Source organism: Balaenoptera borealis, assembly GCF_965194805.1.
Source record: "Balaenoptera borealis genome assembly, chromosome: 1".
NCBI lineage: Eukaryota > Metazoa > Chordata > Mammalia > Artiodactyla > Balaenopteridae > Balaenoptera > Balaenoptera borealis.
In genome coordinates, this window is record NC_138860.1 from 25,877,824 (window position 1) to 25,892,202 (window position 14,379).

The 14,379-nt window shown below is 35.9% G+C and overlaps 1 protein-coding gene across 3 annotated transcripts in view; it reads right to left on the minus strand.

Moving 5' to 3' along the window:
* The window catches only part of CNST (consortin, connexin sorting protein), a 133,711-nt gene that overhangs the window by 55,877 nt on the left and 63,455 nt on the right, over positions 1-14,379 (minus strand). The window lies entirely within an intron of this gene.

Here is a 14,379-nt window from a genome sequence, read left to right on the forward strand (position 1 = left end):
TCCCAAAGGAAAAATGAATTAACTATAATCTGAAGTCATGTCTTACGCAAAATGAAAGAACTAAATGGGAAGGTAAATGTGTTTATCATATGAAAGGCATAAGAAGTTAAGCCTTCCTCTCTAAACTCTGGTCTGATAACTTCAGAACTACTTCTGGATCCCAGCAGAGCAGAAGGAATTCAGATGTCCAGAGCTAATGGCCACAGAAGCTTTTTTCCTAATAAAAAGAAGTAACACAAACTTGGGGAAAAAAAAAATCAGTGAATAAATCCTTGGCCCACAGCTCCTGAAATGACACACTAAAGTTTAAAACTTTAAATGTTACACATTATAACTTCACCCTTCACTGAAATCTCAGCATCAGTTCTAATTTTCATATTGAAATTGAATAGACTGTCTGCATCTGTACATACTTTCAGCTAGTCCGCCTTGGAAAGGATCTTTCTCAGTAATTTAGCGTGTGCATACCAGGACTGAAGTTGCCTCCTGCCAACCCTCTAGAGCAGGGGTCCCCAACCCCCGAGCTGCAGACCTATAGCGGTCCGCGGCCTGTTAGGAACCGGGCCGCACAGCAGGAGGTGAGTGGTGGGCAAGCAAGCGAAGCTTCATCTGCCGCTCCCCATCGCTCGCATTACTGCCTGAACCACCACCGCCCCCCCGACCTTGGAAAAATTGTTTTCCACGAAACTGGTCCCTGGTGCCAAAAAGGTTGGGGAGTTTGCCCAGAACCCTGTCTTCTACTGCCTTCTAAATAAATCCACTGCTCTAGCCAAGCTGGCCAATTCTGTATCTCCCTAGTATTAATACTCTGTGCCTTTCTGACCAATTACAAATTCTAACAGTTAAAAAATTTTCCTTCCCAGACGTCCCTGGCTGTCCAGTGGTTGAGACTCTGCACTTCCAATGCAAGGGGCTCAGGTCTGATCCCTGGTTGGGGAACTAAGATCCCACATGCTGCACAGTGCGGCCAAGAAAATTAAAAAAGAAAAAAATTTCCTCCCATCTGTCTAGTTAAGTTCTACCCTAAAAAAAATTCATATATTTCTCTATAACATGAGCCTGAAGTAAACTTACTTTCCTCTAAATCCTATATATGGTCTATGGTCTTGCATTAAACCATAGTTAGACGGGGTTGCATTATAGTGACTGGTGAAGGGTCTTATCTTTATTAGATCATAACTCCTACAGCACAGGGATTAATTTACTTACCATAGTATTGCAGTTATATCCAGTAGCGTACTCAGCATTAAAATTCCAAGTGCTGTGCTTTCTACAAATAATCACCTACAGTGATTCCTTATATTTCAGAAAATTCTCTTCTATAAATTTTATGTCATTTGGACTCTGGAAGTACGAGGCCTAGAGATGGCGCCTGCCATTTTATTTTGCAGGAACAGTATTTGTGAAAACATGGATGATTCTTCTGCCTTCTAATTTTCTAACCACAATGGTAGTAGTGCCAATGTAGGAACATAAGCTTTGTATAGAGAACTACAAAGAGACTAACAGAAATACTGTTTTCTTTCCTTTTTCTCCAGCCACACTACTGTGCCCAAGTTATTTAATTTCATATAGACTGTGATAAGGCTAACCTCTCAAATTCTGTACTTCTTTTCATTAAATTCTTCCCACATACTTATCAAATATTACTCCATATTTCCTCTTTGAAAAATTGAATTTTATAATGCTCATTTTCTGTAGAGGGAATTTAAATAAAACCCTTGAAGGATATGGCCAAAGAAGGGCAGGATTCTCCAAAGTAAGGATAAAGGACAGAATTTATGACTCTGTTATCTAAAGGAGGTCTAAAAAGGGTCCTGTTAAATAATGGAAATGAAAACACGCCATGTGATTACCTCAGTTATTTAGACAGTATAGATGCATAATGGTCACGGTTCCTGCTAGATCCATTTTCTAAGTTATTTTATTTACTTATTAAAATTTTTTTCTTCCAGTTTTATTGAGATGTAATTGACATACAGCACTGTATAACTTTAAGGTGTACAGCCTAAAAATTTGACTTACATAAAACACGAAATGAATCCCACAATAAGTTTATTTCATATAGATAAAACATTAAAGAAATAGAAAAAAAAATGTTTTCCTTGTGATGAGAACTCTTAGGATTTACTCTCTTAACAACTTTCACATATAACATATAGCTGTTAATTATATTTATCATGTTATACACTACATCCCTAGTAATTGCTTATCCTGTCATTGGAAGTTTGTACCTTTTGACCACCTTCACCCAATTCCCCTTCCCACCACCCCACAACTCTGGTAACCACAAATCTGATCTTTCTCTATGACTTTGTTTGTTTATGAAGTATAATTGACCTGCAATACTGTTAGTTCCTGGTATACAACCTAGTGATTCGATATTTCTAAATATTTCAAAGTGATCACCAGGATACGTCTCATTGTCATCTGTCATCATTACAAAGATATCACATAGTTATTGACTATATTCCCCACACTGTACATTTCATACCTGTGACTCATTTATTTTGTAACTGAAAATTTGTATCTCTTAATCTCCCTCACCTATTTCTCTCCTCCTCCCATCCCATTCCCCTCTGTCAACCACCTGCTTGTTCTCTCTATCTATGACTCTGTTTCTCTTTAGTTAGGTTTGTTCACTTATTTAGTTTTTTAGATGCCACATGTAACTGAAATCATATAGTATTTGTCTTTCTCTGACTTATTTCACTAAGCATAACACTCTCCAGGTCCATCCATGTTATCACAAATGGCAAGATTCCAATCTTTTTTATGGCTCAGTAATATTCCACTGTATATGCATGTATCTGTGTGCACGTGTGTGTGTGTATAGAACACATCACCTTTATCCATTCATCTACTGATGGGCACTTAGCTTGCTTCCATAACGTGGCTATTATAAATAATGCTGCAATAGACACAGGGGTGCATGTATCATTTTGAATTACTGTTTTCCTTTTCTTCAGATAAATACCCAAGAGTGGAATTGCTGGATCATACCTTTGCTTTGTTCTACCTTTGCTTTTTTGAGGAATCTCCATACTGTTTTCACATAGTGACTACTCCTATTTACATTCCCACCAATAGAGCAGAAGGGTTCCCTTTTCTCCACGTCCTCACCAACACTTGCTATTTGTTGTCTTTTTGATACAAGCCATTCAAACAGGTATGAAGTGATATCTCGCTGTGGTTTTCATTTGCATTTCCCTGACGATTAGTGATGTTGAGCATCTTTTCTTTCTTTCTTTCATTTTTAAAAAAGCAGAAGAGTACTGTATACTCCTCATTTGTGTATGGGAAAAAAGAATGCAAGGAGATCATACCCTAAGATCTGAGCTAGTGCTCGGTGCCAGAATTTTAAAATATTTCTGGAAAGATACCCAAGAAATTCCCCTATAGAGAAGGGAACTGAGGAATCAAGATTTTGGTCAGGGAGGAGGACTTACATTTGTTTTGTTTTTTTTTGGATTTCATTTATTTTTTTATACAGCAGGTTCTTATTAGTTATCCATTTTATACATATTAGTGTATACATGTCAATCCCAATCTCCCAGTTCATCCCACCACCACCCCCCCAACACTACCTTCCTCCCTTGGTGTCCATACATTTGTTCTCTACATCTGTGTCTCTATTTCTGCCCTGCAAACCGGTTCAGCTGTACCATTTTTCTAGGTTCCACATATATGCGTTAATATACTTGTTTTTCTCCTTCTGACTTACTTCACTCTGTATGAAAGTCTCTAGATCCATCCACGTCTCTATAAATGACCCAATTTCGCTCCATTTGATGGCTGAGTAATATTCCATTGTATATATATACCACATCTTTTTTATGCATTTGTCTGTTGATGGGCATTTAGGTTGCGTCCATGATCTGGCTACTGTAAATAGTGCTGCAATGAACATTGAGGTGCATGTGTCTTTTTGAATTATGGTTTTCTCTGGGTACATGCCCAGTAGTGGGATTGCTGGGTCATATGGTAATTCTATTTTTAGCTTTTTAAGGAACCTCCATACTGTTCTCCATAGTGGCTGTATCAATTTACATTCCCACCAACAGTGCAAGAGGGTTCCCTTTTCTCCACACCCTCTCCAGCATTTGTTGTTTGTAGATTTTCTGATGATGCCCATTCTAACTGGTGTGAGGTGATGATACCTCATTGTAGTTTTGATTTGCGTTTCTCTAATAATTAGTGATGTTGAGCAGCTTTTCATGTGCTTCTTGGCCATATGTATGTCTTCTTTGAGGAAATGTCTATTTAGGTTTTCTGCCCATTTTTGGATTGGGTTGTTTGTTTTTTTAATATTCAGCAGCATGAGCTGTCTATATATTTTGGAGATTAACCCTTTGTCCGTTGATTCGTTGGCAAGTATTTTCTCCCATTCTGAGGGTTATCTTTTCGTCTTGTTTGTAGCTTCCTTTGCTTTGCAAAAGGTTTTAAGTTTCATTAGGTCCCATTTGTTTATTTTTGTTTTTATTTCCATTACTCTAGGAGGTGGATCAAAACACATCTTGCTGTGATTTATGTCAAAGAGTGTTCTTCTTATGTTTTCCTACAAGAGTTTTATAGTGGCCAGTCTTACATTTAGGTCTCTAATCCATTTTGAGTTTATTTTTGTGTATGGTGTTAGGGAGTGTTCTAATTTCATTCCTTTACATGTAGCTGTCCAGTTTCCCCAGCACCACTTATTGAAGAAACTGTCTTTTCTCCATTGTATATCCTTGCCTCCTTTGTCATAGGTTAGTTTACCATAGGTGCGTGGGTTTCTCTCTGGGCTTTCTATCCTGTTCCATTGATCTATATTTCTGTTTTTGTGCCAGTGCCATATTGTCTTGATTCCTGCAGCTTTGTAGTATAGTCTGAAGTCAGGGAGTCTGATTCCTCCAGCTCTGTTTTTTTCCCTCAAGACTGATTAGGCTATTTGGGGTCTTTTGTGTCTCCATACAAATTTTCAGATTTTTGGTTCTAATTCTGTAAAAAATGCCATTGGTAATTTGATAAGGATTGCATTGAATCTGTAGATTGCTTTGGGTCGTATAGTCATTTTCACAATATTGATTCTTCCAATCCAAGAATGTGGTATATCTCTCCATCTGTTTGTATCATCTTTAATTTCTTTCATCAGTGTCTTATACTTTTCTGCATACAGGTCTTTTGTCTCCCTAGGTAGGTTTATTCCTAGGTATTTTATTCTTTTTGTTGCAATGGTAAATGGGAGTGTTTCCTTACTTTCTCTTTCAGATTTTTCATCATTAGTGTATAGGAATGCAAGAGATTTCTGTGCATTAATTTTGTACCCTGCAACTTTACCAAATTCATTGATTAGCTCTAGTAGTTTTCTGGTGGCATCTTTAGGATTCTCTATGTACAGTATCATGTCATCTGCAAACAGTGACAATTTTACTTCTTCTTTTCCAATTTCTATTCCTTTTCTTTCTTTTTCTTCTCTGATTGCCGAGGCTAGGACTTCCAAAACTATGTTGAATAATAGTGGTGAGAGAGGACATCCTTGTCTTGTTCCTGATCTTAGAGGAAATGCTTTCAGTTTTTCCAAATTGAGAATGATGTTGGCTGTGGGGTTGTCGCATATGGCCTTTATTATGTTGAGGTAGGTTCCCTCCATGCCCACTTTCTGGAGAGTTTTTACCATAAATGGGTGTTGAATTTTGTCAAAAGCTTTTTCTGCATCTATTGGGATGATCATATGGTTTTTATTCTTCAATTTTTTAATATGGTGTATCACATTGATTGATTTGCGTATATTGAAGAATCCTTGCATCCCTGGGATAAATCCCACTTGATCATGGTGTATGATCCTTCTAATGTGTTGTTGGATTCTGTTTGCTAGTATTTTGTTGAGGATTTTTGCATCTATATTCATCAGTGATATTGGTCTGTACTTTTCTTTTTTTGTAGTATCTTCATCTGGTTTTGGTATCAGGGTGATGGTGGCCTCATAGAATGAGTTTGGGAGTGTTCCTTCCTCTGCAATTTTTTGGAAGAGTTTGAGAAGGATGGGTGTTAGCGCTTCTCTAAATGTTTGATAGAATTCACCTGTGAAGCCATCTGGTCCTGGACTTCTGTTTGCTGGAAGATTCTTTTTTTATTTTTTAAATTATTAGCACCTTTAATTATTATTTATTTATTTTTTCACTTTTTTGGCTGTGTTGGGTCTTCATTTCTGTGTGAGGGCTTCCTCTAGTTGCGGCAAGCGGGGGCCACTCTTCATCGCGGTGTGGGGGCCTCTCACTATCATGGCCTCTCTTGTTGCGGAGCAAAGGCTCCAGACGCGCAGTCTCAGTAGTTGTGGCTCATGGGCCTAGTTGCCCGGCGGCATGTGGGATCTTCCCAGACCAGGGCTTGAACCCGTGTCCCCTGCATTAGCAGGCAGATTCTCAACCACTGCGCCACCAGGGAAGCCCCTGTTGGAAGATTCTTAATCACAGTTTCAATTTCATTAGTTGTATTGGTCTGTTCATATTTTCTACTTCTTCCAGGCTCAGCCTTGGAAGGTTATACCTTTCTAAGAATTTGTCCATTTCTTCCAGGTTGTCCATTTTACTGGCATAGAGTTGCTTGTAGTAGTCTCTTAGGATGCTTTGTATTTCTGCGGTGTCTGTTGTAACTTCTCCTTTTTCATTTCTAATTTTATTGATTTGAGTCCTCTCCCTCTTTTTCTTGATGAGTCTGGCTAATGGCTTATCAATTTTGTTTATCTTCTCAAAGAACCAGCTTTTAGTTTTATTGATCTCTGCTATTGTTTTCTTTGTTCCTATTTATTTCTGCTCTGATCTTTATGATTTCTTTCCTTCTACTAACTTTTTGGGTTTTGTTTGTTCTTCTTTCTCAAGTTCCTTTAGGGGTAAGGTTAGATTGTTTGAGATTTTTCTTGTTTCTTGATGTAGGCTTGTATTGCTATAAACTTCCCTCTTAGAACTGTTTTTGCTTCATCCCATAGGTTTCGGATCATCATGTTTTCATTGTGATTTGTCTCTAGGTATTTTTTGATTTCCTCTTTGATTTCTTCAGTGATCTCTTGGTTAGTTAGTAACGTATTGTTTAGCCTCCATGTGTTTTGTGTTTTTTACCTTTTTTTTCTTCCTGTAATTGATTTCTAATCTCACAACGTTGTGGCTGGAAAAGATGCTTGAGATGATTTCAATTTTCTTAAATTTACTGAGGCTTGATATGTGACCCAAGACGTGATCTATCCTGGAGAATGTTCCGTGAGCACTTGAGAAGAAAGTGTAATCTGCTGTTTTTGGATGGAATGTCCTATAAATATCAATTAAATCTATCTGGTCTATTGTGTCATTTAAAGCTTGTGTTTCCTTATTTATTTTCATTTTGGATGATCTGTATATTAGTGTAAGTGAGGTGTTAAAGTCCCCCACTATTATTGTGTTACTGTTGATTTCCTCTTTTATAGCTGTTAGCAGTTGCCTTATGTATTGAGGTGCTCCTATGTTGGGTGCATATATATTTATAATGGTCATATCTTCTTCTTGGATTGGTCCCTAGATCATTATGTAGTGTCCTTCCTTGTCTCTTGTAACATTCTTTATTTTAAAGTCTATTTTATCTGATATGAGTATTGCTACACCAGCTTTCTTTTGATTTTCATTTGCATGGAATATCTTTTTCCATCCCCTCACTTTCAGTCTGTATGTGTCCCTAGGTCTGAAGTAGGTCTCTTGTAGACAGCATATATATGGGTCTTGTTTTTTTATCCATTCATTAAGCCTGTGTCTTTTGGTTGGAGCATTTAATCCATTCACATTTAAGGTGATTATTAATATGTATGTTCCTATTACCATTTTCTTGTTTCGCGTTTGTGTTTGTAGGTCCTTTTCTTCTCTTGTGTTTCCCACTTAGAGAAGTTCCTTTAGCATTTGTCGTAGAGCTGGTTTGTTGGTGCTGAATTCTCTTAGCTTTTGCTTGTCCGTAAAGCTTTTGATTTCTCCGTCGAATCTGAGTGAGATCCTTGCTGGGTCGAGTAATCTTGGTTGTAGGTTCTTCCCTTTCATCATTTTAAATATATCATGCCACTCCCTTCTGGCCTGTAGAGTTTCTGCTAAGCAATCTGCCGTTAATCTTATGGGAGTTCCCTTGTATGTTATTTGTCATTTTTCTCTTGTTGCTTTCAATAATTTTTCTTTGTTTTTAATTTTTGTCAATTTGATTACTATGTGTCTTCACGTGTTTCTCCTTGGGTTTATCCTGCCTGGGACTCTCTGCACTTCCTGGACTTGGGTGGCTATTTCCTTTCCCATGTTAGGGAAGTTTTCGACTATAATCTCTTCAAATATTTTCTCGGGTCCTTTCTCTCTCTCTTCTCCTTCTGGGACCCTTACAATGCGAATGTTGTTGAATTTCATGTTGTCCCAGAGGTCCCTTAGGTTGTCTTCATTTCTTTTCATTCTTTCTTCTTTCTTCTGTTCCGCGGCAGTGAATTCCACCATTCTGTCTTCCAGGTCACTTATCCGTTCTGCTGCCTCAGTTATGCTGCTCTTGATTCCTTCTAGTGTAGTTTTCATTTCAGTAATTGTATTGTTCATCTCTGTTTGTTTGTTCTTTAATTTTTCTAGGTGTTTGTTCTTTAATTCTTCTAGGTCTTTGTTAAACATTTCCTGCATCTTCTCGATCTTTGCCTACATTGTTTTTCTGAGGTCCTGGATCATCTTCACTCTCATTATTCTGAATTCTTTTTCTGGAAGGTTGCCTATTTCCACTTCAGTTAGTTGTTTTTCTGGGGTTTTATCTTGTTCCTTCATCTGGTACATAGCCCTCTGCCTTTTCATGTTGTCTATCTTTCTGTGAATGTGGTGTCTGTTCCACAAGCTGCAGGATTGTAGTTCTTCTTGCCTTTGCTCTCTGCCCTCCTGTGGATTAGGCTAACTAAGAGGGCTGTGAAAGTTTCCTGATGGGAGGGACTGGTAGTGGGTAGAGCTGGGTGTTGCTCTGGTGGGCAGAGCTGTCTTGAGCATCTTTTCATGTGACTGTTGGCCATCTGTACATCTTCTTTGGAAAAATATCTATTCAGGTCCTTTGCCCATTTTTTAACTGCATTGTTCGGTTTTTTGATTCACGTTGTATGAGTTTTTTGTATATTTGGGATATTAACCCCTTCTCAAATATATCATTTGGAAATATGTTCTCCCATTCAGTAGGTAGCCTTTTTGCTTTGTTGATAGTTTCCTTCACTGTGCAAAAGCTTTTTAGTTTGATTTACTTATTTTTGCTTTTGTTTCCCTTGCCTGCGGAAACATATCCAAAGAACTATTGCTAAGACCAATGACAAAGAGTGTACTACCTATGTTTTCTTCTAGAAGTTTTATGGTTTCAGGTCTTACATTTAGGTTTTTAATCCATTTTGAGTTTATTTTTGTATGGTGTGAGGAAGTGGCTCAGTTTGATTCTTTCGTGTAGCTGTCCCGTTTTCCGAACACTATTTATTTAAGAGGTTAAATTTTCCCCATTGTATATTCTTACCTCCTTTGTCTTTAATTGACCATATAAGTGTGGGCTCATTTCTGGGCTCTCTATTCTGTTCCACTGGTACATGTGTCTATTTTTGTGCCAGTAGCATATTGTTTTGATTACTGTAGATTTGTAGAATAGCTTGAAATAAGTGAGCATGATACCTCCAGCTTGCTTCTTCTTTCGTAAGATTGTTTTGGCTATTCAGTCTTTTGTGCTTCCATACAAATTTTAGATTTATTTGCTCTATTTCTATGAAAAATGCCATTGGTATTTTGATAGGGACTGCACTGAATCTGTAGATTGCTTTGGTACTACAGTCATTTTAACAATATTCTTCCAATCCATAAGCATGGTATATCTTTCAATCTGTGTTATCTTCAGTTTTTTTCATCAGTGTTGTAGCTTTCTCAGTGCAGGTATTTTACCTCCTTAGATTTACGTATTTTATTCTTTTTGATACAATTGTAAATGGGGCCGTTTCCTTAATTTTATTTTCTGATAGTCTGTTGTTAGTATATAGAAACACAACAGATTTTGTGTACTAATTTTTTATCCTGCAACTTTGCCAAATTCATTGATGAGTTCTAATAGTTTTTTGGTGGCATCATTAGGATTTTCTATGCATAGTTATCATGTCATCTGCAAACAGTAACAGTTTTATTTCTTCCTTTCCCATTTGGATTCCTTTTCTTTTTCTCGTCTGATGGAAGACTTCAAATACTATGTTGAAAAAAAGTGACAAAGGTGGGCATCCTTTTCTTGTTCTTGATCTCAGAGGGACTGCTTTCAGCTTTTCACAGTTGAGTATAACATTAGCTGTGGGCTTGTCAAGTATGGCCTTTATTATGCTGAGGTATAGTCCCTCTATACCCAATTTGTGGAGAGTTTTTATCATGAATTGGTGTCAGATTTTGTCAAAAGCTTTTTCTGCATCTATTGAGATGATCATATGATTTTTATTCTTCATTTTGTTAATGTGATGTATCACATGATTGATGTAAACACTTTTAACTCTGGTATTACAGTTAAAAGACAGAAGTATTATGAGTAACTATAGCTACAATAAAGTGTTAATGGATAAACCATATATTTAAGATGTAAATTGTGACATCAATAACATAAAATGTCGGGGGAGGAGAAGTTAAACTACTTTTTTTTTTTTTTGCCACACTCTGCAGCTTGTGGGATCTTAGTTCCCTGTCCAGGGATTGAACCCAAGCCTCAGCAATGAAAGTGCAGAGTCCTAACCATTGGACCTCCAGGGAATTCCTTAAACTGTACTTTTTGATTATGGTAAAAGTTAAGTTGTTATCAGCTAAAAATACAATATTATATGTGTGTGTGTATATATATATATATATATATATATATATATATATATATGATGTTTTATATAAGTCTCATGGTAACCAAAAAAAAAAAAACCTGCAGTATACACACAAAAGATAAAGATATCAAAGCATAACTCTATAAAAATTATCAAATAATGAAGATGGAAAGAAAGGAAGAAAGGAACTACAAAACAGTCAGAAAACAATTTATAAAATGGCAATAGTAAATCCTCACCTACTGATAATTACTTCAAGTGTAAATGTATTAAATTCTCTAATCAAAAAACATAGGGTGCCTGAATGGTTTAAAAAACAAGATCCAACAATTGTTGCAAGAGATTCACTTTAGCTTTAAGGCACACAAAGGCTGAAAGTGAGGGATGAAAAAAGTATTATATGCAAATGATAAACAAAGAGAGGAGAAGTGGCTGTACTTGTATCAGACAAAACAGAGTTTAAGTCAAAAACTGTCAAAAGAGACAAAGGTCACATATAATGATAAAGGGGTCAGTTTATCAAGAGGATATAATAATTGTAAACAGATATGTAACCAAGCACATATATAAATATATATAAGCACATATTAACTAAACTGAAGAGAGAAATAGACAGTAATATAATAATAGTAGAGGACTTCAATACCCCACTTTCAACTATGAATAGATCATACAGACTGATAATGAAAAGGAAACAGTGGACTTGAAGAACACTACAGAAAAGGCCCTAACAGAACTATATAAAACATTGTGTCTAACAGCAATAGAGTACAGCATCTTATCAAGGTATTCTCCAGGATAGATCATATGTTAGGCCACAAAACAAGTCTTAACAAATTTTAGAAGTCTGAAATCATATCCAGTGTCTTTTCTGACCACAATGTTATAAAACTAGAAATCAATAACAGGAGGAAATTTGGGAAATTCGTAAGTAAGTGAAAATTAAACAACACACTCCAGAACAACCAATGGATCAAAAAAGAAATCAAAAGGGAAGTACAAAGTATCTTGAGAAAAATGAAAATGAAAGCACAACTTATCAAAACTTATGTGATGCAGAAAAAGCCACAATAAGAAGAAACTATATAGTGATCAATGCCCAGATTACAAAAAAAGTAAGATCTCAAATAAACAAACTAACCTTATACCTCAAGGAACTAGAAAAAGAACAAACTAAGCCCAAAGTTAGCAAAAGGAAAGAAACAATAAAGATTAGAGTAGAAACAAATGAAAGAGACTAGAAAAACAATAGAAAAGACCAATGAAACAATGAGTTGGTTTTTTGAAAAGATAAACAAAATTGACGAATCTTAAGCTACACTATGAAAAAAAGAAAGGTCTCAAATAAATAAAATCAGAAATGAAAAAGAAGACACTACAACTAATACCACAGAAATAAAAAGGATCATAAGAGACTATTATGAAAAATTTATATGTCAACAAATTGGCTGACCAAGAAGAAATGGATAAGTTCCTAGAAACATACACCCTACCAAGACTGAATTATGAATAGAAAATATGAACAGACCAGTAATGAGTAAGGAGATTGAATCAGTAATCAAAAACCTCCCAACAAAGAAAAGCCCAAGCCCAGATAGTTTCATTGGTGAATTCTACTAAATATTTAATGAAAAATTAATGTCAATCCTTCTCAAATTCTTCCAAAAATCAAAGAAGAGGGAACAGTCCCAATCCCATTTTTACAAAGCCAGCATTACCTCAGTACTAAAGCCAAGTAAAGATACTACAAGAAAAGTAAACTATAGACCAATATCTCTGATGAATACAGATGTAAAAATTCTCAACAAAATACTAGGAAATTGAATTCAACAGCACATTTAAGGGATCAGACACCATGATCAAGCAGGATTTATTTCTGGAATGCAAGGATGGTTCAACATACAGAAATCAATCGATGTGATACAGCACATTAACTGAATGAAGGATAAATATCATATGATCATCTCAGTAGATGTGGGAAAAGTTATTTAACAAAATTCAATATCCTTTCCTGATAAAACTCTTGACATAGAAGGTACAGATGGAAACCTCAACATAATAAAAGCTATATATGACAAGCCTACAGATAACATCATACTCAACAGTGAAAGGTTAAAATAGTTTCCTCTAAGGTCACAAACAAGGCAAAGGTGCCCACTCTCACCACTCCTATTCAACACAGTACTGGAAGTCCTATCCAGAGCAATTAGGCAAGAAAAAGAAATATAAGGCATCAAACTCAAAAAGGAAGAAGTAAAACTGTCTCTGTTTGCAGATGATATGATCTTAGAAAACCCTCAAGATGCCACTAAAAAACTGTTAGAACTAATAAATGATTTCAGTAAAGTTGCAGAATACACAATCAACATACAAAAATCAGTTGCGTTGCTATACACTAACAATGAACCATCTGAAAAAGAAATAAAGAAGAAAAATCCTATTTACAATAGCTTTAAAACGATCAAGTACTTAGGAATAAATTTAACCAAGTAGGGGAAAGCTCTGTACACTGAAAACAATAAATATTGATGACAGGAACTAAGAAGACACAAATAAATAGAAAGATATACTATGTTCATGGGTTGGAAGAATTTTAAAATATCTATACTACTCATAGCAATCTACAGATTCAATGGAATCCCTATCAAAATTTCAATGGCAGTTTTCAAAGAAATAGAAAAAAGTCCTAATATTTATATGGAACCACAAAAGATCACATATAGCCACAGCAGTCTTGAGCAAAAAGAACAAAGAGGCATCACAGTACCTGATTTCAAAAAATACTACAAACAAAGTTTTAGTATTCAAAATAAGATGGTTGGCAATAATAACAGACATGCAGACCAATGGAACACAACAGAGAGCTCAGAAATAAATCCACACAATTATGAACTTCATCAAAGATGCAAGAAACAAACAATTGGAGAAAGGATAGTTTCTTCAATAAATGGTACTGAGAAAACTGGTTTTCCACATGTGGAAGAATGAAATTGGACCCTTATCTTACTACATATACAAAAATCAACTCAATATGAATTGAAGATTTAAATGTAAGACCTGAAACCATACAACAATCAGAACAAAACATAGGGGAAAATCTTCTTGACATTGGTCTAGGCAATAATGTTTCAGACATGCCACCAAAAGCATAGACAACAAAAGCAAAAGGAGAAGACAGGATTTCATCAAACTAAAAAGCCTCTGCACAGTAAAGGAAACAATCAACAAAGTGAAGGGACAACCTATGAAATGGGAGAAAATATTTGCAAACCATCCCATCTGAAAAGGGGTTAATATCCGAAATATATAAGGAATTCAAACAAATGAATAGCAAGAAAACAATTTGATTGTACCCTGTTGGTGAAAATGTAAATTGGTACAACCATTGTGGAAAACAGGACAAACATTCCTCAAAAACGTAAGACTAGAACTACCATATTATCCAGCTAACCTACTTCTGGGTATATACCCAAAGGAAATGAAATCAAGACTCAAGGAGATATCTGCACCCCCAGGTTCATTACAGCATTACTTATAATAGACCAGATATGGAAATAATACAA